Here is a 22555-nt window from a genome sequence, read left to right as displayed (position 1 = left end):
AATGCTAGGCTTGTTTCATCTGGAGAGGGGCAAGGACATTTATTTGTATTTATAATAATAATTATTATTATTATTATTATTATTACTATTATTATTATTTTGAGATGGAGTTTCGCTTTTGTTGCCCAGGCTGGAGTGCAATGGCACCATCTCGGCTCACTGCAAACCCCGCCTCCTGGGTTCAAGCCATTCTCCTGTCTCAGCCTCCCGAGTAGCTGGGATTACAGGCATCCACCACACCCGGCTAATTTTGTATTTTTAGTAGAGATGGGGTTTCTCCTTGTTGGTCAGGCTGGTCTCTAACTCCCGACCTCAGGTGATCCAACCGCCTTGGCCTCTCAAAGTGCTGGGATTACATGTAAGCATGAGCCACCGCGCCTGGCCCCAAGAACATTGATAAAAGCCATACTCCTAGGACTCAGTTCCTGCCCTCAAATGAGGCTCAATCAGACTAGCAGAGAATGCCCAGTTCTCTGCTACTCACCACCATGCTAACAAGCATCCAGTAAAAAATTATGGTAGAATAAAAATAACAGTGGAGTACAAATTGGGAGAGCTACAAGAGACCAGTGGCCTCTGGGGAGCAGCAGGCGAAGAAGACCCAAAGCCAATCTGGGAGATCTGAAGCCATGCATGGGGCAGAAACTGAGAAAAACATGGCAAATTAGCTCACGTCCTATACACAAGATATTGCCAGAGGAATCTGAAATGTGTGGCACCCTGAAGGTAACCACAACAACAGTAAACTTAAAACTCAGCCCAACTCCTGAGTAGATTAACACAAACCTCATACTAAAGGCTTAGCAGAAAGAAAGATATCATCTCCAAGGATTTAGAAAAAATTATCTCAGTATCTGTTGTCCTACCTACATGTTTGTTTTTCAACAGTTACAAGGTGTATAAAAAGGTAAAAAATCACACCTGTAATCCCAGCACTTTGGGAGGCCGAGGTGGGTGGATAACCTAAGGTCAGGAGTTCAAGACTAGCCTGGCCAACATGGCGAAACCCCATCTGTACTAAAAATGCAAAAATTAGCTGGGTGTGGTGGTGAGCACCTGTAATCCCAATCACTCGGGAGGCTGAGGCAGGAGAATCACTTGAACCCGGGAGACAGAGGTTTCAGTGAGCTGAGCGCACCACTGCACTCCAGCCTGGGCGACAAGCGAGAGACTCCATCACAAAAAAAAAAAAAAAGAAAAAGTAAGAAAAAAGGGTCCTAAGAGACCAAGCAATCATCAGAACCAGACTCAGCTATGACAAAAATGTTGGAAATATCGAGATGGGGAATTTAAAATATGCATGATTAATATATTCAAGATTCAAATGAAGAAGTAGACAAATGCAAGCTCAGATAGGTAATCTCAGCAGAGAGACGGAAACTTTAAGAAAAAAAAGTGCCAGAACTCAAACATACCAGCATTTGTAAAATTTACTGATGGACCCTAGCCTTTCCTAGAAGCAGAGCTTCCCATATCTGATAATTCACACATGGTCTGGTTTTGGAATACATTTCTTCCTCTTTGTCTCTTTGTCAAATTTTTTTTTTTTTTTTTTTTTTTTTTTTGAGATGGAGTTTCGCTCTGTTGCCCAGGCTGGAGTGCAGTGGCACCATCTCGGCTCACTGCAAGCTCCACCTCCCGGGTACACGCCATTCTCCTGCCTCAGCTTCCCAAGTAGCTGGGAGTCAAATTGTTACTCTTATCCAGCTGTGGATGCTTTTTGTTTTAGCCTTCAGGAGGCCCCAGGAAGGGTCCAGAGAGAGCCACACAATGGTCTGGTTCCCCACTCCCTCTTGCGTCCCCTGCTGTAGCAAATGGAAGTGCTCATTTCTCCCCCAAAAGATTATGCTGTTTTGGAATTCCAGCTCTTTGCACTTGCCATTTTCTCTGATGTTATGATAGTGCTCCTTTCCTATCTGCATAACAAACTCCTATTCAACCTGCGAAACCCCAACTTTGATGTTGCTATACCATACTCCTTTCCTTGAGTTCTTCTCAACTTCCATGCTGTAAATTATTTTATAGTTATATTTATCACACTACACTAGTTGTTTATTAACCTATTATCATCCACTAGGTTATGAATATTCTGAGGATAAATTCATGGTTTTAGCTAGTTCTGTATTTTTACAACATTAAATTTAATGACTCATTAGCATTTTATTGTACTATCCTAGAATTGGCAGCTGAGTTTTTTCCAGTTTTTACCTGTAGTAATTAACTATGTGATGCACTGAATTTTAAATAAAACTTTGTTCTTAAAATGGAATGCTTCCTTAGGGTAGCAAGTGCAGTGGCCCAGAGGCACAAACGACCTTGGTGTGTGTTTATAGATCAGCAGAAAGGTGGGTGTGGCTAGACTGAGATGAATGAGTGGGGAAGAGGTAGAAGATGAGGTCTAAGAAAGAGGCAGAACCAGATCATGTAGGGTCTTATAGGTCATAGCAAAGGTTTTGAATTTTATTCTGTGTGATATAAAAAGCCATCTGAGTAAGGAAGTGGCACAATTAGATTTATGTGTAAAATACACATACCATACTATAATACTTTTTCTTTCTTTTCTATTTTTCTTTCTTTCTCTCTCTCTCTCTCTCCTTCCTCCCTTCCTGTCCTTCCTCCCTTCCTCCTTCCCTCGCTTCCTGTCCTTTTTTCCTTCCTTCCCTCCTTCATTTTTCCCTCCCTCCCTCCTTCCCTTCCCTTCCTTTCCCTTCCCTTCCCCTTCCCCTTCCTTCCTTCCTTCCTTCTTTCCTTCCTCCTTTCTTTATTCTGGTCTCAAGCGATTCTCCCACCTTAACTTCCTAAAGCACTGGCATTACAAGCAAGAACCACTTGCAACTGGCCCTTCAATTTCAATTTCAAGCATGGCTATTATTAAAAAGTCAAAAATTATGTAGATTTATGTATAGTATGGTATTGGGAATAATTGAGAGCAGGCAGTGGGAGCAAGAAAACGAGCAAAGATGAAACCCTCAGATAGAGTTATACCCCTCAGATAGAAAGAGCCACTAGCCTGGCTTTACTATTAATTGGCTGAGTGATGGTTAGAAAAGCATGACATACCTGCTTCAGTTTTCCTACCTGTGGACAGATCAAATATTAATACTTGAAGTGAGAAAAAATTTGCTGGATTTTAACTTGCCAATTTACAAAAGATAACTAAACAATTAGTTGCTTGAGTGTTTTTATGAAAAACAAAGCAACCAATTACAGAATGTAAAAAATTTTGTGCTTGAAAGGTGATATGATTTTCCTGTGTCCCCACCCAAATCTCATCTTGAATTGTAACTCCCACAATTCCCACATTTCATGGGAGGAACCTGGTGGGAAGTAATTGAATCATGGCGGGGGGCATGGTCTTTCCTGTGCTGTTCTCCTGAAAGTAAGTCTCATGAGACCTGATGGTTTTAAAAATGGGAGGTTCCTTGCACAAGCTCTCCTTTTGCCTGATGCTATCCATGTAAGATATGACTTCCTCCTCCTTGTCTTCCATCATGATTATGAGACCTCCCCAGCCACGTGGAACTATAAGTCCATTAAGCCTCTCTGTCTTTCGTAAATTGCCCAGTCTCGGGTACGTCTTTATTAGCAGCGTGAAAATGGACTAATACAATAAGTTCAGCTGATACACACACACACACACACACACACACAGAGAGAGAGTTAGTTCTGGTCAGTGCTGGAGATCCAGACCTAGGTAGAATTGGCCATGAGCACATGATGAACAGAAGACCTGGATGGACCAGAAGTATGGAAACATCTTCCAGAATCTGAAGCACTGATTTCCCCCACAAAAAGATCATCAGAGATGTATACAAAAAGCAACTTTATTTAGATGTTTTATCATCTAGAAAGAATATGTTTGCCTTATTATGTTTTAAAATTAAAAACATGAGATGTAGAGTTTTAGTCTTCAAGTATTAAATATACACTTTCCATCTCATTTGGTGGTCAATTAAGAGGGGGCAGTGGTGGAAGTAAAAGAAGGGGTGTGTGATGGTTCATTTTATGTATCAACTTGATTGGGCCATGGGGTGCCCAGATATTTGGTTAAGCATTATTCTGGATGTGTCTGAGGGTGTTACTCAGTGAGACTATCATTTGAGTTAGTACACTGAGTAGAGAAGATTACCCTTCTTCGTGTGGATGGACCTCATCAAATCCATTGGGAAACTGAAGAGAACAAAAAGGTGAAATAGGGAGGAATTTTCTCTCTCTGCCTGACTGCTTGAGCTGGAATATTAGTCTTCTCCTGCCTTTGGACTGGAACTTACACCACTGGCTTTCTTGGTTCTTAGGCTTTCAGACATGAACTGGAACTACACCACGAGCTCTCCTGGGTCTCTGTCTTGTTGCCTAGGACAACAAGGAGATCCTAGGATTTCTCAGCTCCCATAACCACGTGAGCAAATTCCAGATGTACATATTTACAGGTTCTGTTTCCTTAGAGAACCCTAACTAATGTGGAAGTTCTAAGAAGAAGTTCAGAGTGTCCAGTAAAAGTAAAACAAAGGCATTGAAGGGACATGCAGAGGAAGTAAAGAGGGAAAGATAAATAATAGAGAAGGCCAGACACAGTGGCTCTTGCCTGTAATCCTAGTACTTTGGGAGGCCAAGGTGGACTGATCCCTTGAGGTCAGAAGTTCGATACCAGCCTGGCCAAAATGGTGAAACGCTTTCTCTACTTAAAACACAGAAATTAGCTGGGTGTGGTGGTGCACACCTGTAATCCCAGCTAGTTGGGAGGCTGAAACATGAGAATCACTTGAACTCAGGAGGAAGAGGTATTTTTCCTTCTCTCCCTTTGTATCTTTTTTTTTTTTTTTTTTTGAGATAGGAACTTGCTGTATTGCCCAGGTTGAAGTGCAGTGATGCAATCATAGCTCACTGCAGCCTCAATCTCTTGTGGCTCAAGTGATTCTCTTGCCTCAGCCTCCTGAGTAGCTGGGACTAAAGGCATGTGCCACTGCACCCAGCTATTTTTTATTTTTTTATTTTTTGTAGAGATTGGGTCTTGCTATGCTGCCTAGGTGGGTCTCGATCTCCTGGGCTCAAACAATTCTCTTTCCTCGGCCTCCCAAAATATTGAGATTATAGGCATGAGCCAGTGCACCTGGCTCCCTATATACATTCTTTTGACTGTATGGAGACCAGCAATTCCCAGGGCCTTCCACTTGATGCCAGCCCATTGTCCCTCTGGAGAATTTGTTTCTTTCTCTATCCAGCCTGGGCCATGACATCAATCATTTAAAGTTTTCTTCGTGAGCTGCTCTCTCCCAGGCTCCTGGTCCTTAAGGCTAGTGCCATTCACAACCCTGCAAACATGAATCAAGTCTTGTTTTACTTTTCTCCTTCTCCAGTCTCTGCAATAGATATCATTTCAACAAATACCTATTAAGGACCTATTTTGTGCAGGTGTTGGTCTAGAGGCAATGCAAATAGCAATGTCTGGCTTCTAAGAGTGAATGTTTCAAATGTTTCAAAAGATCCAGGCAGAAGCTGCAAGATTATGACATAGCTTCAGAGGACTCAGAATGCCACTTCTTCCCCATTCTCTTGGTCAAGAAAGCCAAGTCACTAATCCAGCCTAGAGTCAAGGGAGGGGAAGAACAGTGTATTAGTTCTTTCTGGCTGTTATAGCAAAATACCAAATACTGGGTAGCTTATAAACAACAGAAATTTATGTTTTACAGTTCTAGAGCCTGGAAAGTCCAAGCTTAAGGCATTAGGAGATTCAGTGCCTGGTGAGTGCTTGCTTGCTGGTTCAGCGATGCCATCTTCTAGCTGTGTCCTTGTGTGGTGGAGGGGTAAACAAGTTTCCTCTGGTTTTTTTTTTTTTTTTTTTTTTTTTTTCTGAGGCAGAGTCTCGCTCTGTTGCCAGAATGGAGTGCAGTGGTGTGATCTTGGCTCACTGCAACCTCCACCTCCCAGGTTCAAGTGATTCTCCTGCCTCAGCCTCCCAAGTAGCTGGGACTATAGGCATGCGCCATCACACCCAACTAGTTTTTGTATTCTTAGTAGAGACAGGGTTTCACCATTTTGGCCAGGATGGTCTCGATCTCTTGACCTCATGATCAGCCCACCTCGGACTCCCAAAGTGCTGGGATTACAGATGTGAGCCACAACACCCGGCCGTCTGGCTTCTTTTAAAAAGGCAGTAATCCCATTCACAAAGGTGGAGCTCTCCTGATCTAATCACCTCCTGAAGACCCCTTCTCTTAATACCGCCATAATGGAAATTAGGTTTCAGTGTAAGAATTTTGGCGGGACGTAAACAATCAGACTATAGCAGGGGGACTTCATTTCTTGATGGAAGAATGGCAAGTGCAAATAGTTGGAGAAGTGATTAGTGAAGACCCTCTGGGAAACAAGCAACCACAGCCTGTGCATTAAAGTATTGCGATAGTGCCACACTGAACCAACGGTGGTTCCTTGAACACACAATTCTGTTTCATGTTTATAAACTACAGAACAATTCAGTCCTTCTTGTTCAGATTTTCTCTTCCTCCCTTGTCTGTCAAACTTCTCATTTTTCAAGACAAAGTAGTATATCACTTCTTTAAGATCAACTGGCCCTTCCATCTTTGGGCTACTGTTACGACTTAAAGTGTGTCCTCCCAAAATATATGTTTAAGGAGATGAAGGGCTTCCTCTCCTGAAGACTCCTGGGTAGCTGGGATTATAGGAGCGTGCCACCAAGCCCAAATTTTTGTATTTTTAGAAGAGATGGGGTTTTGCCATGTTGGCCAGGCTGGTCTCAAACTCCTGACCTCAAGATATCCGCCTGCCTTGGCCTCCCAAAGTGCTGGGATTACAGGCATGAGCCACGGCATCTGGCCTTCTTTATTATTTATCTTTCCTTTTTTGCTTCCTCTGCATGTCCCTTCACCTCCTTAAATATATATTTTGGGAGAATACATTTTAACTCCTAAGCCTTAACACCTGTGCGTGGGACCTCATTTGGAAACCAAGTCTTTGCAGATGTAATGTTAAGATGAGATTATGAGGTCAAGCCCTAATTCGATATGATTGGTGTCTTTACAAAAAGAGAAGAGAGGCCGGGTGTGGTGGCTCACATCTGTAATCCCAGCACTTTGGGAGTCTGAGGTGGGCAGATCACCTGAGGTTGGGAGTTCAATATCAGCCTGACCAACATGGAGAAACCCTGTCTCTATTAAAAATACAAAATTAGCCAGGCATGGTGGCACATGCCTGTAATCCTAGCTACTCGGGAGGCTGAGACAGGAGAATCTCTTGAACCCGGGAGGCAGAGGTTGCGGTGAGCCAAGATCGTGCCACTGCACTCCAGCCTGGGCAACAAAAGTGAAACTCTATCTCAAAAAAACAAACAAAACAAAACAAAGAGAGAAGAGAAACATGCAGAAGGAAGATAGAGTCAGAAATTGGAGTTATACAAGCCAAAGAATGCTAAAGGATGCTAGTGACACCAGAAGCTAAGAGAAAAGCATGAAATTGGTTCTCCTTTATAGTTCAAGAGGGCATGGCCCTGCCAACACCTTGCTTCTAGCTACGAGTGCTGTGAAAGCACACATTTCTGTTGCCTTAAGCTACCCAGCTTGTGACACTTTGCTGTGGCAGCACTTGGAAACTAACAGAGCTATCAATAGAACCATGTATGAACTTCAAATTTAGAATTTAAAAGACCTTGCAAGCTGTTGATTAGAAGTCAAACAACAACAAAAAAGAAAAAAGTAAACAAAAGACTTTATTATACTTACTTTTATAATACAGTAACTGGAGCCATCATTATTTGCTAAATACTTTTATTAATGCATGAGTAAATGAAATACATTTGAGTAGGGATACATAACACAAGTGCTTTGCATATGTGAGGCATTTGCTCTGTCTTAGTATGATTCAGAATTTTATTGACAGAAAATGGGCCTTCAATAAACATTCAGTTAGTCTTTGTTCACAAGTCTTTAAATGCTCCAACTTATATACCTATTGCTGTGGTTTGAATATTTGTCCCCTCCAAAAATCATGTTGAAATTTAATCCCCAATGTGGCACTATTGAGAGGTGGGTCCTTTCAGAGGTGATTGGGTCATGAGGGCTCTTCCCTCATGAATAAATTAATTCATTCATAGATTCATGGATTAATGAGTTATCATGGGAATGGGACTGTTTTCTTTATTAGAAGAGGAAGAGAGATGTGAGCTAGCGTGCTTAGCTCCTTCACCAATGCCCTGCACTGCCTTGGGTCTTTGCAGAGAGTCCTCACCAGCAAGAAGGTCCTCCCCAGATGCAGCCCCTTGACCCTGGACTTCTCAGTCTCCGTAACAGTAAGAAAGAAATGACTTTGCTTTATAAAGTACCAAGCTTCAGGTGTTCTGTTAAAAGCAACAGAAAATGGACTAGGACACCTGCAAAGCAAAACTATTCACAGTTGTGGAACATGAGCCATATTTAAACCCTCATCCACCAAGGGAACCTCAGGAATGTTTTAGCACATGTACGGTCTTAGCCAAATGCTCTATTATGGTTACAGAAAGCCAAAGACTTTGAAGAATGTGAGAAAGAGCCATGTGATGCTTCATTGCTAGTTTATGGCTTTACTCTGAGTTGGTAAGTTTCACGGAACTGGAAGACCTTTTGAGAGCTGCATTGCAATGTCTAGATATGTAGGAACTTTGCCCAGGACTCTGTTAGGTCTCAGGCCCTACATGGATCCATCAAGGTTCTCCACTCCAGGCACTGGTCTTCTAATATACTTCTGTATAACTACACTAATTTAAGAGGCTGAGACATGTTCCTTCGTTCCTTTTTTTTTGGAGATGCAGTCTTGCTCTGTTGCCCAGGCTGGAGTGCAGTGGCACTATCTTGGCTTACTGAAACCTCCACCTCCTGGGTTCAAGCGATTCTCCTGCCTCAGCCTCCCAAGTAGCTGGGACTACAGGTGTGTGCCAGCACACCCTGCTAATTTTTTGTATTTTTAGAAGAGGCGGGATTTCACCATGGTAGCCAGGATGGTCTCAATCTCCTGACCCCATGATTCACCCGCCTCGGCCTAACAAAGTGTTGAGGTTACAGGCATGAGCCACTGCGCCCAGCCTCCTTGGTTCCTTTAATTTCCTGACCTATTCTCCAGGCCCCTTGCCTATCTTATTATGTAGCACTCTCACTTTCCTCAAGAGGAAAGGTAGGTAGTGGCAACCTGGAGAATGGTCCCCACCTTAACCTCTCCTATTAGAACCCTGGCTTATTGGGCTGGGCACCATGGCTCATGCCTGTAATCCCAGCACTTCTGGGAGGCAGAAGAAGGGATATCGCTTGAGCCCAGGAATTGGAGACCAGCCTAGCCGACATAGTGAGACCCTATCTCTACAAAAAATAAATTTAAAATGAGCCGGGCATGGTGGTGCATGCCTGTAGTCCCAGCTACCTGGGAGGCTGAGGCACTGGGATTGCTCCAGCCCAGGAGTTTGAAGCTGCAGTGAGCCATGATAGTGCGACTGCACTCCAGCCTGGACAACAGAGAGAACCCGCCCCCACATCTCAAAAAGCAAGAAAAGGCCAGGTGTGGTGGCTCACGCCTGTAATCCCAGCACTTTGGGAGGCCAAAGCTGGTGGATCACCTGAGGTCAGGAGTTCAGCACAAGCCTGGCCAACATAGTGAAACCCCGTCTCCACTAAAAATACAAAAATTAACGGGGCGAGGTGATGCCTGCCTGTAATCCCAGTTACTCAGAAGACTGAGGCAAGAGAGTCACTTGAATCTAGGAGGCAGAGGTTGCAGTGAGCCGAGATCACACCACTGCACTCCAGCCTGGGCGACAGAGCAAGACTCTGTCTCCAAAAAAAAAAAAAAAAAAGAAGCAACAGAAACCCCAAACTAAGAAGCAGCCTGGCTTGTATTGTTGGTGATCCCCTTGGACACCCATTCAGGTTTACTGATTGGGTTGCAAAGGTGGCTTTGGAACCACGAGGCCCTTCCAAGCATGTTTATAAGGAAGGAGCCTGCTCCAATGAACACAGAAGTGTTCATAGACACACACAAGATAATGCTTTGTCAAATTACAATGACCTGTTTACACATTTTTCTTCCTCACCAGGAAGAAAATGAGCTCACCAGAGCAGAATCTATCCCTTTTTTTTCCTTCTTTCCATCCTCAGTGCTTGTATAATGCTTTCTCCAGAACAAGTGTAAAATAAATGCTGTGGAATGAGTGTTAAGCATAGACATAAACACGCTCACACATTCACACAGGGCCACCGTTGCAAGGTATCTTACTCGGCTTGCTATAGCCCCGTGGGGAATGTGTGTGCTGTTTGGCTAACTCAACATGCCTCACACTTGGTGAGCTCAGTGCTGTTACAATTTGTTTATGTAGCACCCATTTTGCACATTTATTTTATGCATCGCTTTGCTATCAAAACAAATAAAAAGCTGGAACAGCTCTATCCCCAAAGGAGAAAACCAACCTTCTTTCCTTCTTCCTGAATCTGCAGGAAGTGCCCAAAATATCCTCCCATTCTCTGTCTGTCCCTCCCCTGGAGTTGGTGTCTCATTCCTCTGCTGGACTGCACCTGCCAGGTGCAAAGGCTAAGGCCTTTTGGCACTACTGGGCAACTAACGAAATTGTGGTCTGAAGCTTTCATCTCACCTCCCTGGGGACAGGTGAACTGCAGGTGTCACAGAGCCTCTGTACACAGTAGTTCATCAGCATTCAAGATTTGTAGCTAATGTGTTGCTTGAAATATTAAATTTGTAGAATTGTTTTGGGAGGTTCTATTCATTTTCCTAGTTTGGATTTATCTGCAGTACGTCATTCTCTAGAAAGTTTTCACTATTGAATGTGACATCCTTCTTTCTTATCACAGTGATTATCTTATTTAATATTAATGAACTACCACAACTGGAGCCTTTCTTTGGGGACTGTGAGTCTGCTGCAGCACCAACATCTTCCTTACTGAGTAGGAATAGCTGCTTTGTACCTGCCACAACAATGCTGAACTCCAAGTGGTGATGTCTTGGAGGTGGGTGGCTCAGGAGGGACATCAGAATGCTACAAATGAGTAGTAGGACTCAGAGGCCAGGGAATGATTAGAAGTCTCTCTGTGTCCAAGATTCAGTAAGTCTTTGGCTAGAGTTATGGGTTAGGCAAGGGCTAAAAAATAAATCAAAATTACAGGTTTCATGAGGGTAATAGAATATCTGACCTACACTAGCCATCGGATCTGGCTATTCTTGAAGTCAGCGTAGGATATTCAGAAAAATATAGTCTATAGTCAACAGTAATAAAGATATATCTGTTTCTAGCAGCATGGCAGATTTTATAACCCTCTTGTTTAAAATAGCCAGAAATATTTTATTAGAAGTATTTTTAAAATAATTTCTGAGCTGACAAGCAGTTAAGGAAACCTCAGAGGCTAAACACGAAGGGAATGGTGTAATTAGAGAATAAAATAGCTTGGCTTGTGGCTTTGGCATTGGAAACATCTGCCAGAAACCCCTGTGATTTTTAGGTAGTTATAGGGACCTAATGACATAGCTTAGCATCTAGCTTAATGTAGAGGTTAATAGGAGCCCCCCTCCCCCACCACACACGTAGAATTGTGGTCTCAAAAGACTACACTATCATTTTAAGAATAAACTAGAGGCTGGGCGCGGTGGCTCGTGGCTGTAATCCCAGCACTTTGGGAGGCCGAGGTGGGTGGATCACAAGGTCAGGAGATGGAAACCATCTTGGCTAACACGGTGAAACCCCGTCTTTACTAAAAATACAAAAAAAAAAAAATTAGCCGGGTGTGGTGGTGGTTGCCTGTAGTCCCAGCTACTTGGGAGGCTGAGGCAGAAGAATGGCATGAACCCGGGAGGCAGAGCTTGCAGTGAGCCGAGATCGCGCCACTGCACTCCAGCCTGGGCGGCAGAGCGAGACTCCGTCACAAAAAAAAAAAAGAATAAACTGGAAATAAACTTGCTCCACATAAGAGAACAAGAAGTAAATTCCTGTATCTGCGTTTGTTATGAGTGGAAGGAACAGATGAATCTGCTTCTGTTTTTTGTTTGTTCGTTCTAGAGATAGGGTCTCACTCCGTTACCCAGGCTGGAGTGCAGTTAGGTATGATCGTAGATCACTGTAACTGCGAACTCCTGGGCTCAAGCATCTCTCCTGCCTTTGCCTCCCAAGTAGCTAGGACTACAGGCCTGTGCCACCATGCCTGGCAATTTTTTTTCATTTTTGGTAGCAACAGGGTCTTGCTATGTTGCCCAGGTTGGTCTCAAACTCCTGGGCCCAAGTGATCCTCTTGCCTTGGCCTCCCAAAATGTTCAGATTACAGGTGTGAATGACTGCTCTCAGTCTAAATTTCTCTTTGAATGTGCAATTACAAATTGGCCTCCATATAGATTTGCAGCCCCAATTTACCCCACCTGGTTGGCCTAAAATTCTTCAAGCTGAGAATGTATTTTAAAGAGATGCTGGGTTGGTAGTGTCTCCTAGATACTCAGTGGAAACTTACATAAAACTTTGTAGAGTGTATCTTTAAAAGAAGGCCTCAAAGTATACCTATTGATAACATTCCATGGGAGATGAGCTCCTAGTCAATATTTATGAAATATACAAGGAAGCACCATAGTCTGAGTCAGCAGAAACCATAGACAAAACCACAGAATCAGGTGCCCTAATATTCAAACACCACAATTATCATCAGACAAGAATATAAAATAACTATGATTCATATGTTTAAAAAAAATAAAAGGAGATTTGGATTGTGGCTATAAAATAAGAAGCTGCAGAGGTGGCCAAGTAGATTTAAAAACTGAACAAATAGAATTTCTAGATGGCAGTTTCTATTGAAGTTTTAGCAGCCTGAGCTATGCTACACAACTTTCAAGATTGAGCCCACATTTGAGGCAAATCTATGCAAAGATGGGAGACTCACCAGATGTAGAGGTCATCTCTCCTCCACAAACTGCCTGCTTTTGGTTGCTTTACAAAATCCTGGGGTAGTGTGTGTGTGTGTGTGTGTGTGTGTGTGTGTGTGTGTGTTCTGGAGTTTATAGTTATAATTAGCAGGAAGAATGGGCCATAATTGGAGTACCTCACCATAATAAAACCAAAACTCCCTACCATCACACAACTATTAACTAATCCATAGACTTTATGGAAATTTCTTGAACTATCCAACTAATGTCCTCTTTCTGGTCGGGGGCCCAAACCAAGACTACATATTGCATTTAGCTTTTATGGTTCCTGAGTCTTTTACAACCTAGGACATTTCCTCAGGCTTTCTTTGTCTTACGTGACCTTGAAACTTTTGGTAAGTTTTAGGCAGATATTTTGTAGAACGTCCCTCAACTTAGATTTGTTGAATGTTCTGGATTTTATTCAGGCTCTGTATTTTCAGTGAATTACACAAGTGATGTTATATCTTTCTCAGTGCATCATATCTAGAGGCACGTAGTGTTGACACATCTCAGCTGGTAAAGCTAATTTTGGTCTTTTGGTTAAAGTATTACCTTTCAGATATTTCCATTGTAAAATTTTTTCCCTTTGTCATTTTTTCCCTTTCTCATTTTTCCCACTTGTCTTATGGGGACATAGCTTTTGAGGCCAAAAAAAATGTAATTTTCTTATATTTTCACACATACTTTTATAGGATACAAAATGTAATAAATCCTTCACTGGTTGCTAGTAAATGTAAAATTGAGAATGAATGTAGAACTACCAGTCATTTCTCCAGAGGATTTTTAAATTTTATTTTTAAATTGATACATCATAAATGCACACATTTTCAGGGTATATGGGAAAATTTAATACATTCATACAATTTGTAAAGATCAAACCAGTGGAATTAGGATATCCATCACTATAAATATGTGTCTTTTCTTTATGCTAGAGACCTTTTTATTATTCTAGCTATTTTGAAATATATAATAGATTATTGTAAACTATCACTCCATGAAACACTAGGTCTCATTTCTTCTATCAAACTTTGTACCTAGTAATTAAGCTCTCTTCATCCCTCTCCACACCATTTCTGGCCCCTGATAACCACCAATCTACTTCCTATCTTCATCAGATCCACTTTTTTAAGCCCCCACATACGAGTGAGAACATGCAATCTTTGTCTTTCTGTGCCTGTCTTATTTCACTTAACATAGTAACCTCCAGTTTCATCCATGTTGCCACAAATGATAGGATTTTATTCTTTTTTATGGCTGCATAATATTCCATTGTGTATATGCACCACATTTTCTTTATCCATTTATCCATTGATGGGCAAGTAGGTTAATTCCATATTTGGCTATAGTGAATAGTGCTACAATACCATGGGAGTGCAAATATCTCTTCAGTATATTGATTTCCTTTTCTTTGAGTATATTGATTTCCTTTTCTTTGGTTATATACCCAATAGTGGAATTGCCAGATCATATGGTAGCTCTATTTTTGGCTTTTTGAGGATCTTTCATACAGCTTTTCATAGTAGCTATACTAACTTACCTACCCATCAACAGTGTACTGGAGTTCCCCTTTCTCCACATCTGAATTTTTAAAAAAACTGATGAATGTGACATACTAATAGGGGAGAATGCTGTATTTACTCATGCCATCACCAAAAGGTTGGCCTCGATAAAGAAATAATAACCAACACTTGAATAGTTGGAGCACCATTCTAAGATAGGTTGGGGACAGTTTCTTATCCACTAGGACTCATTTTATGACCAACAGAGGATATCACTTATCACACCATCATCATCAGCATGATCATCCTCCTCATCATGTGGTGCTAGCTAATAAGTCTTCACTTATATAATCCTTACAACATCTTTATGAAGTCTGGCTCTCCAGAAAACAAGCTGTGATGGAGAGCTGCATGCTGGAAATTCTGGGGGGGAATACTTTGAGGATCAAGACCTTTTGGGGAGTGAAGTGGACAGGATAGGACAGTGGGAGATGTTAGGCTGTGATGCAGCTGCAAGAGATGCCTCAGCTTGTTCTATGGGATCTCTGATGCAGGGAAGGAAGCATTTTCAGAATTTCCCAGCTTTAGACAGAGAGATAAATCATTATATCTCACTTTGACCAGCCACTCAAGGTTGACTGTTGCAAAAGTAACTGTGGTTTTGGACTGCGAATTTTATTAATCAAAATAGGAACCAATACAATCAACACATTTTTTTGCCAATGAGAAATAAATTTGTCTATTCCCGGAACATAAAAATCTGTGCTTCAGGATTCAATAAACTCTTAGGAAGCATTTTCTGCATCCTGTTGGTTGTGGAAGTGCTGTCTCTGCAAAAAGTTGTTGAGATGCTTGAAGAAGTGGTAGCTGGTTGGCAAGAGGTCAGATGAATACGGTGGATGAGGCAAAACTGCATAGCCCAATTTGTTCAACTTTTGAAGCACTGGTTGTGTGACCTGTGGTGGAGCATTGTCAAGGAGAAGAATTGGGCCCTTTCTGTTGACTAATGCCAGCTGCAGGCATTGCAGTTTTCTGTGCATCTCATCGATTTGTTGAGCATACTTCTCAGATGTAATGGTTTCGCCAGGATTCAGAAAGCTATAGTGGATCAGACCAAAAGCAGGCCACCAAACAGTGACCATGACCTTTTTTTGGTGCAAGTTTGGCTTTCGGAAGTGCTTTGGAGCTTCTTCTCGGTCCAGCCACTGAGCTGGTCATCATCGGTGGTCGTATAAAATCCACTTTTCATTGCATGTCGCAATCCGATTGAGAAATGGTTCATTGTTGTTGCACAGAAATAAGAGAAGATGACACTTTAAAATGACAATTTTTTTGATTTTTGGTCAGCTCACGAGGCACCCACTTATGGAGCTTCTTCACCTGTCCAATTCACTTCAAATGCTGAATGACTGTAAACTGGTGGACATTGAATTCTTCGACAACTTCTCATGTAGTTGTAAAACGATCAGCTTAGAAGATTGTTCTCAATTGGTCGTTGTCAACTTCCAATGGCTGACTGCTATGCTCCTCATCTTCAAGGCTCTCATGTCCTTTGCAAAACTTCTTGAACCACCATTGCACTGTACATTTGTTAGCCGTTCCTGGGCCAAATGCATTGTTGATGTTGTGAGTTGTCTGTGCTGCTTTACGACCCATTTTGAACTCGGATAAGAAAATCGCTCAAATTTGCTTTTTGTCTAACATCATTTCCATAGTCTAACATAAATATAAAATAAACAGCAAGTAATAAGTCATTAGCAAAAAAAAATGAGAAATGCCATTAAAATAATGTATAACATAATCACATTTATTTAAGAATATATTCCAATATCAAATGGCAAATTTCTACAGTGCAAAAACCGCAATTATATTCACACCAACCTAATATACAGACTGCCTTAGAAAGGGGGCATGAACTTGGACTATGCTGATCTATTTGACTCAGCAAGTCCCAAAGAGACACTCCTCTCAAATCCATCAGCTGCCAACACTACCAGCTGGGGGAATGAATGTCTCAGTAGCAAATGAAGATTCTTGGTGATACACTATATTATTTATTACTTACAGCATTTCTTTCTTTCTTTCTTTTTTCTTTTTTTTTTTTTTCAGAGTCTCACTCTGTTGCCCAGGCTAGGGGGCAGTGGTGCAGTGTCAGCTCACTGCAACCTCTGCTTCCCAGGTTCAAGCGATTCTCTTGCCTCAGCTTCCCAAATAGCTGGGATTACAGGCGCACACCACCACGCCTGGCTAATTTTTGTATTTTTAGCAGAGATGGGGTTTCACCATGTTGGCCAAGCTGGTCTCCAACTCCTGACCTCAGATGATCCACCTGCCTCGGCCTCCCAAAGTGCTGGGATTACAGGCATGAGCCACCACACCCAGCAATGTAGGTATTATTATTATCATCTGACTTTATATATAAGGCAACTGAGGCTCAGAGAGATTAAATCACTTTCCCATTGTCACAGAGTCATTAAGAGAGTCAGAATTTCAACTCAGGCTGTCTGGGATAAGAATCAGTGCTCACAACCACTACATTAGATTGCTTCTACTGGGGGAAGGGGCTCATGTACAGAATGCGCAGGTTTGTTACATAGGTAAACATGTGTCATGGTGGTTTGCTGCACAGACCATCCCAACATCCAGGTATTAAGACAGTATCTATTAGCTATTCTTTCTGATCCTCTCCCTCCTCCCACCCCCAACCTTTTAACAGACCCCAGTATATGTTATTCCCACCATGTGTCCACGTGTTCTCATCATTTAGCTCCCACTTACAAGTGAGAACATGTGGTATTTGGTCTTCTGTTGTTGCATTCATTTGCTAAGGATAATGGCCTCCAGTTCCATCCATGATCCTGCAAAGGACATGATCTCATTCCTTTTTATGGCTGCATAGTATTCCACAATGTATGTGTACCATGTTTCTTTATTCAGTCTATCACTGATGGGCATTAAGGTTGATTCCATGTCTTTGCTGCTGTGACTAGTGGTGCGATGAACATACAAGTGCATGTGTTTTTATAATAGAATGATTTATATTCCTTTGAGTATGTACTTAGTAATGGGATTGCTGGGTCGAATAGTATTTCTGCCTCTAGATCTTTGAGGAATTGCTACACTATCATCCATGATTGTTGAAATAATTTACGTTCAGTCTGTGATACTTTTCAGTGAGCACCAATGTTCTGAGTTTCCCTTGTTCCTGTGGCCATCATAAGCCTGGATGTCCTCTCTTGCTTCCTTCCACAAGGAGGCTTAAGTCATGACTGTCATTGCTTGTATTTTACAGTACCTTATTAGTGGGTCTTTGATATACCATCTCAGATGTGCTGTCTATTTTTTGTAGAGGACTCGGGGGATGAAAAATTAAGCCTCTACCGCTATCTTCCAGAATCCCACCCAAGGCATTTGATTATTATCCAGCGAATAGTCACTCTCTCCCTCACCAGCTCCAAAGGGAAAGCCTACATTCCTGCTCTGTTGACATCTGGCTTGGCTGTGTGATTGGTTTTGGCTGGGGCAGAGTGAGTGAAAGTGACAGTTTTGCAATTCTGACTCTAAGTTTGCATTTAAGGCAGTTTAACATACATTGTGTGTTTTTGCACACCCCTTTGGGAGCTTCTGACCTTCACAATGAGAAGAACATGACCTAAGTAGTCACTTAGTAATCACTGCACCTCTGGCTGGGGCCCCACAATAAGACATGTGGAATGGAGTCATTACAGCCAATCCACAGGCCTATGAGCATGAAAACATGGGGTGTTTGCTGGATATCGTTAAGTTTTGGGGCCATTTGTTATGCAGCATTATCGTGGTAGTTGTTGATGAATACATCCCATTTATTTATTTATTTATTTGAGGCAAATTCTTGCTCTGTTGCCTAGGCTGGAATGCAGTGGCACGATCTCGGCTCACTGCAACCTCCACCTCCTGGATTCAAGTGATTCTCCTGCCTCAGCCTCCTGAGTAGCTGGGACTACAGGTGCGCACCATGTCCAGCTAATTTTTGTATTTTTAGTAGAGATGGGGTTTTACCATGATGTCCAGGCTAGTCTGGAACTCCTGACCTCAGGTGATTCGCCCACCTCGGCCTCCCACAATTCTGGGATTGCAGGTGTGACCACCACACCTGTCCCACTCCATTTATTTTTGATGATTGATGTGTGTATCATGAAATAGAATAAGGATTGACAAATCCATTCTACTTCCTGCTTTTATAAGGCCCTAGAACTAAAAACCAGCTGTTATATTTTTAAAGGTTATAATTTTCCTTTTAAAAAAATGACAGAAATTGTCTGTGGCCTGCAAAGCCCAAAATATTTAATACTCAGTCCTTCAGAGAAAAAATTTGCCAAGCCCTAAAGTAGAAGAAAGAGCATGAAACCCATAGCAAGAGACTCGGGTTCTCTATGCACTGACTTAGGGTATGGACCCCTCAGTTTCCCTATATGTACAATGAGCTGGTTGGACTACGAGGTCCCTTCAGTTCTAAGACTTTACATGAAATCTAAAAGATTATTATATGTGAAGTGTTTGTTTTGATGACATCAACACCCTCACACATGTATAAGCTCTAACAAATAATAATTACAAAAAGGAGCTATAAAGATGTTTCCATCACAAAGGCAAAATTCCCTGGAGAAGACACAAGTTGAGCTGAGAGCTGGGAAGTAGTGTGAAGGGAGCATCCTGAGGCTGTGGAGCTCCTAGACGTACACCATGCATTCATTAGCTCTGTTTGCTACCTAAGGGGAGCTTTGTGACTCAGACTACAAATCTCTAATCTCTGACTAACTAGCAAAAGAAAGAAAGAAAAAAAAACATGGCATATGTGTATGTGCGTGTAACATCTGATTTGACTATAGCAGCGAGCACTTGGTCTTTTGTGAATTGATATGATTTAGAGATGCCTACAAAATAAAAGTATGGTACTTCAGGAAGAGATGAATAAAATACCAGTGTTTTATTGGAATAGTGCTGTGCAGCTGAAAAATTGTTGAGTTTTGGAAATGGAGAAATTGCATCTTTCAGCGTGTCAGCATGCAAGAGTGTACCTTGGAACTATGCTATTTGGCTGCACTTCAGCTGGTATTAAGCATACCTAATATGTTCCTGTCTCCCTGCCTCTTTATGCTGAGTTGGAAAAGTATTTGGGGAAAGTCTTGACCAGCAGACTTGGAGTCTTGGCTTTTGGAGTGAAGCAAATCCCATTCTATCGTTGATGCCGTTCCAAATGTATGATTTAATGTCCTCTCTCTCGGAGGGAAATTCAATCCATTTTAATATTGTGTAAAAAATGTTGAATGATTGAAATGCTAACACATATCCTTCCAACCAACACTTTATATGAAGAACATCTGCTTGGAAATTTTTTGCTTGAAGTATTGAAGGGAAGAAATGCTCCATCCTCAGAGAACAGACATTTCTCTTTTGAAGAAGGTAAATAGATCTGGAGATCATTCATTAAGCCCAAGGTATATTTCTTCTTCCTGAATATATAACCCAGGAACATTCTTTCCTTCTTTTATTGACATTTAACTTTTGTATTGGAAATAGCCAAAATGTAATGTTCCATATCATATCAAGTGTGACAATGTAATATTTTCAGTGTAGAAATTATTTGGATAAAGACTCAACTTGTGGTAAAAGGCCTACTTTCTGTCCAACTTTCTAAATAGGTTCATATTGTCTTTGCAGCTGAATAAAACTCAGTCTTTTGTTGTGAGAGGATAACACGTCATAATCACTTTTCCGATTCTAAATTAGAAATGACTGAATGGCAAAGGTTTTGCAGCAATTCTTCAGTCAAATGGATTCTTTCAGAAAGGGAGAAACATAGATCATAGATGACTTAAAAAAATAGTTTTCAATAGCACTCGTCAGGCTATGGATCGTTTTCTTTCTTTTTGATTTGAGATAGGATCTTGCTCTGTTGCCCAGGATGGGGTGCAGTAGTATGATCACAGCTCACTGCAGCCTCTAGCTCCTGGATTCCAGCAATCTTCCAGCCTCAACCTCTCAAGTAGCTAGGACTACAGGTACACATCACCATGCCTGGCTAATTTTTATTTTTATTTTTTTGGAGAGACAGGGTCTTGCTATATTGCCCAGGCTGGACTTCAGCTCCTGGGCTCAAGTGGTCCTCCCTCCTCGGCCTCCAAAGTGCTGGGATTACAGGCATGAGCCACCGTGCCTGGCCCAAGGACCCTTTTCTTAGTGATGTTTTGGTAACTCGTGGTGAACACAGAAATTGGGAAGAGAATGAAAGGTGAGAGGAAATATAATTTATATCTATGTCCCATGGAGAGGATTAGATGAATAAAGACTTCACCAAGTCCCCAGTCCCTTGCATAGCCCTTTTGAGAATATCATATCATCTAGTCTGACCTGTGGGTCACTCCTACCTTGCTTCAATGGGCTGTGTTCCCACTGTGCTTGCCAGAGCCCCACAAACAGGACTCAGAAAATACAAGAGCAAGGGACATGCCTTTGAAATTGCAGTGTGGAAAGTTTAGGACCACAGAAAGAAGTTCCACTTCACAGGGTGAAGAACTCCATTCAAAGAGGTAGAACTAGGAAAAAATACTTATAAATGTTCCTTTTATGCTTGGCTCAGGGCACTTTGCTGAGCTGCGGAGCAAATTTTAAAGTGATTGAGTCTGGCTGGGAAACATCAATGGTGGGCTTATCAATATTAGAGCTGGAAGGCAAGGAATGGTTTCACATTCTTGCTTGCATAATGCCACCTAAGGTGGCTTGATTGAATTGATCCAGGAATTGTGTATTTATATGTATAAAAAGTATTTTATTTTTCAGACAGGGTGTCATTCTGTCACCCAGGCTGGAGTGCAGTGGTGCAATCATAGCTCATTGCAGCCTCGAGCTCCTGGGCTGAAGCGATCCCTCCTGCCTTGGCCTTCCAAAGTGCTGGGATCACAGGCGTGAGCCACTGAACCCAGCCTCAGTGAGTATTTTTGATTGCACAGTACAGGAACTGACTCTGGATAACCTAAGAAGAAAGAGAAAAAATTGTGAACAGAGATTGTGAACAGAGATAGCTCAGAGAATTATGAGAAGGCTGAATAACAAAATCAGCAGAGATAAAAGGAGGCCAGCAGCCCCGAGTTCAGCCAAGGTCCACCAAGATCCTGTTGGGATATTAATCAGCCCTAAAAAAGGAACAGGATTTTGCCATTTGTCACAGCAGGGATGAGCTTAGAGAACATTATACTGAATGAGATAAGCCAGTCACGGGAAAAAAACCATTGCATAATCTCACTTATATGTGGAATCTGAAAAAAAAAACACTTAAATATACAGACATAGAGAACAAAATAGTCATTATGCAGTGGAGCGGGGCTGGAGAACACACAGTGGGAGGAAATGGGGAGGTGTAGGTCTGAGGATAGAAGGCAGCAGATATGCAGGCTAAACAAGTCTAGCGATACAATGCACACATGAGGACTATAGATAATAACACTGCAATTTATTGGGATTCATGCCATTAGGTTGGTGCAAAAGGAATTGTGGTTTTTGCCCTAACTTTTAACGGCAAAATACGCAATTACTTTTGCCTCAACCTAATAAATGAGTAGGATTTTAGCTGCTCTTGCCATAACAATGACAAAAAAATGAGCAACTGTGAGATGATGGATATGTCAGCTTGCTTTATGTTGTATATAAGAAGAAATATGGACCAGGCATGGAGGCTCATGCCTGTAATCCTAGCACTTTGGGAGGCCAAGGTTGGGGTGGATCACTTGAGCTCAGGAGTTTGAGACCAGCCTAAGCAACATGGTGAGACCCTTGCCTCTACTAAAAATACCAAAAAAAAAAAAAAAAAATAGCCAGGTGTGGTGGTGTGCATCTGTGGTCCCAGCTACTCAGGAGGCTGAGGTGGGAGGATCCCTGGAACCCAGGAGGCAGAGGTTGAAGATGAACATTGAGGCACTGATCAAGAAAGATTGGCATACCAAAAGCTAAACTGTAGATTAATGAGACGAATCAGAGAACTCTGATGATAAACAAACGCCAAACCCTTGCTCAGCATCCCCTTCCAGCCAGAGAGGTCTCTTCCTCTATGTTGAAGAGGCTCTTTATCCCTTTTTAAATGACCCCATTGA

At 41.9% G+C, this 22555-nt stretch overlaps 1 long non-coding RNA gene across 2 annotated transcripts in view; it reads left to right on the top strand.

The window, feature by feature from the left end:
- The window catches only part of LOC129060290 (uncharacterized), a 116572-nt gene that overhangs the window by 40403 nt on the left and 53614 nt on the right, over positions 1 to 22555 (top strand). The window contains exons 4-6 of one of the 2 annotated variants that reach the window (XR_008526864.1): positions 5691 to 5741; positions 8231 to 8302; positions 10842 to 10997. The exons of the other annotated variant lie outside the window; for it this stretch is intronic. This is a non-coding gene — a long non-coding RNA (uncharacterized LOC129060290). The remainder of the gene's footprint in view (positions 1 to 5690; positions 5742 to 8230; positions 8303 to 10841; positions 10998 to 22555) is intronic. 2 annotated transcript variants of the gene reach the window in all.

This window comes from Pongo abelii, chromosome 6 (genome assembly GCF_028885655.2).
Source record: "Pongo abelii isolate AG06213 chromosome 6, NHGRI_mPonAbe1-v2.0_pri, whole genome shotgun sequence".
NCBI lineage: Eukaryota > Metazoa > Chordata > Mammalia > Primates > Hominidae > Pongo > Pongo abelii.
Note: the sequence above shows the minus strand (reverse complement) of the source record. Positions and strands in the feature narration are given on the sequence as shown.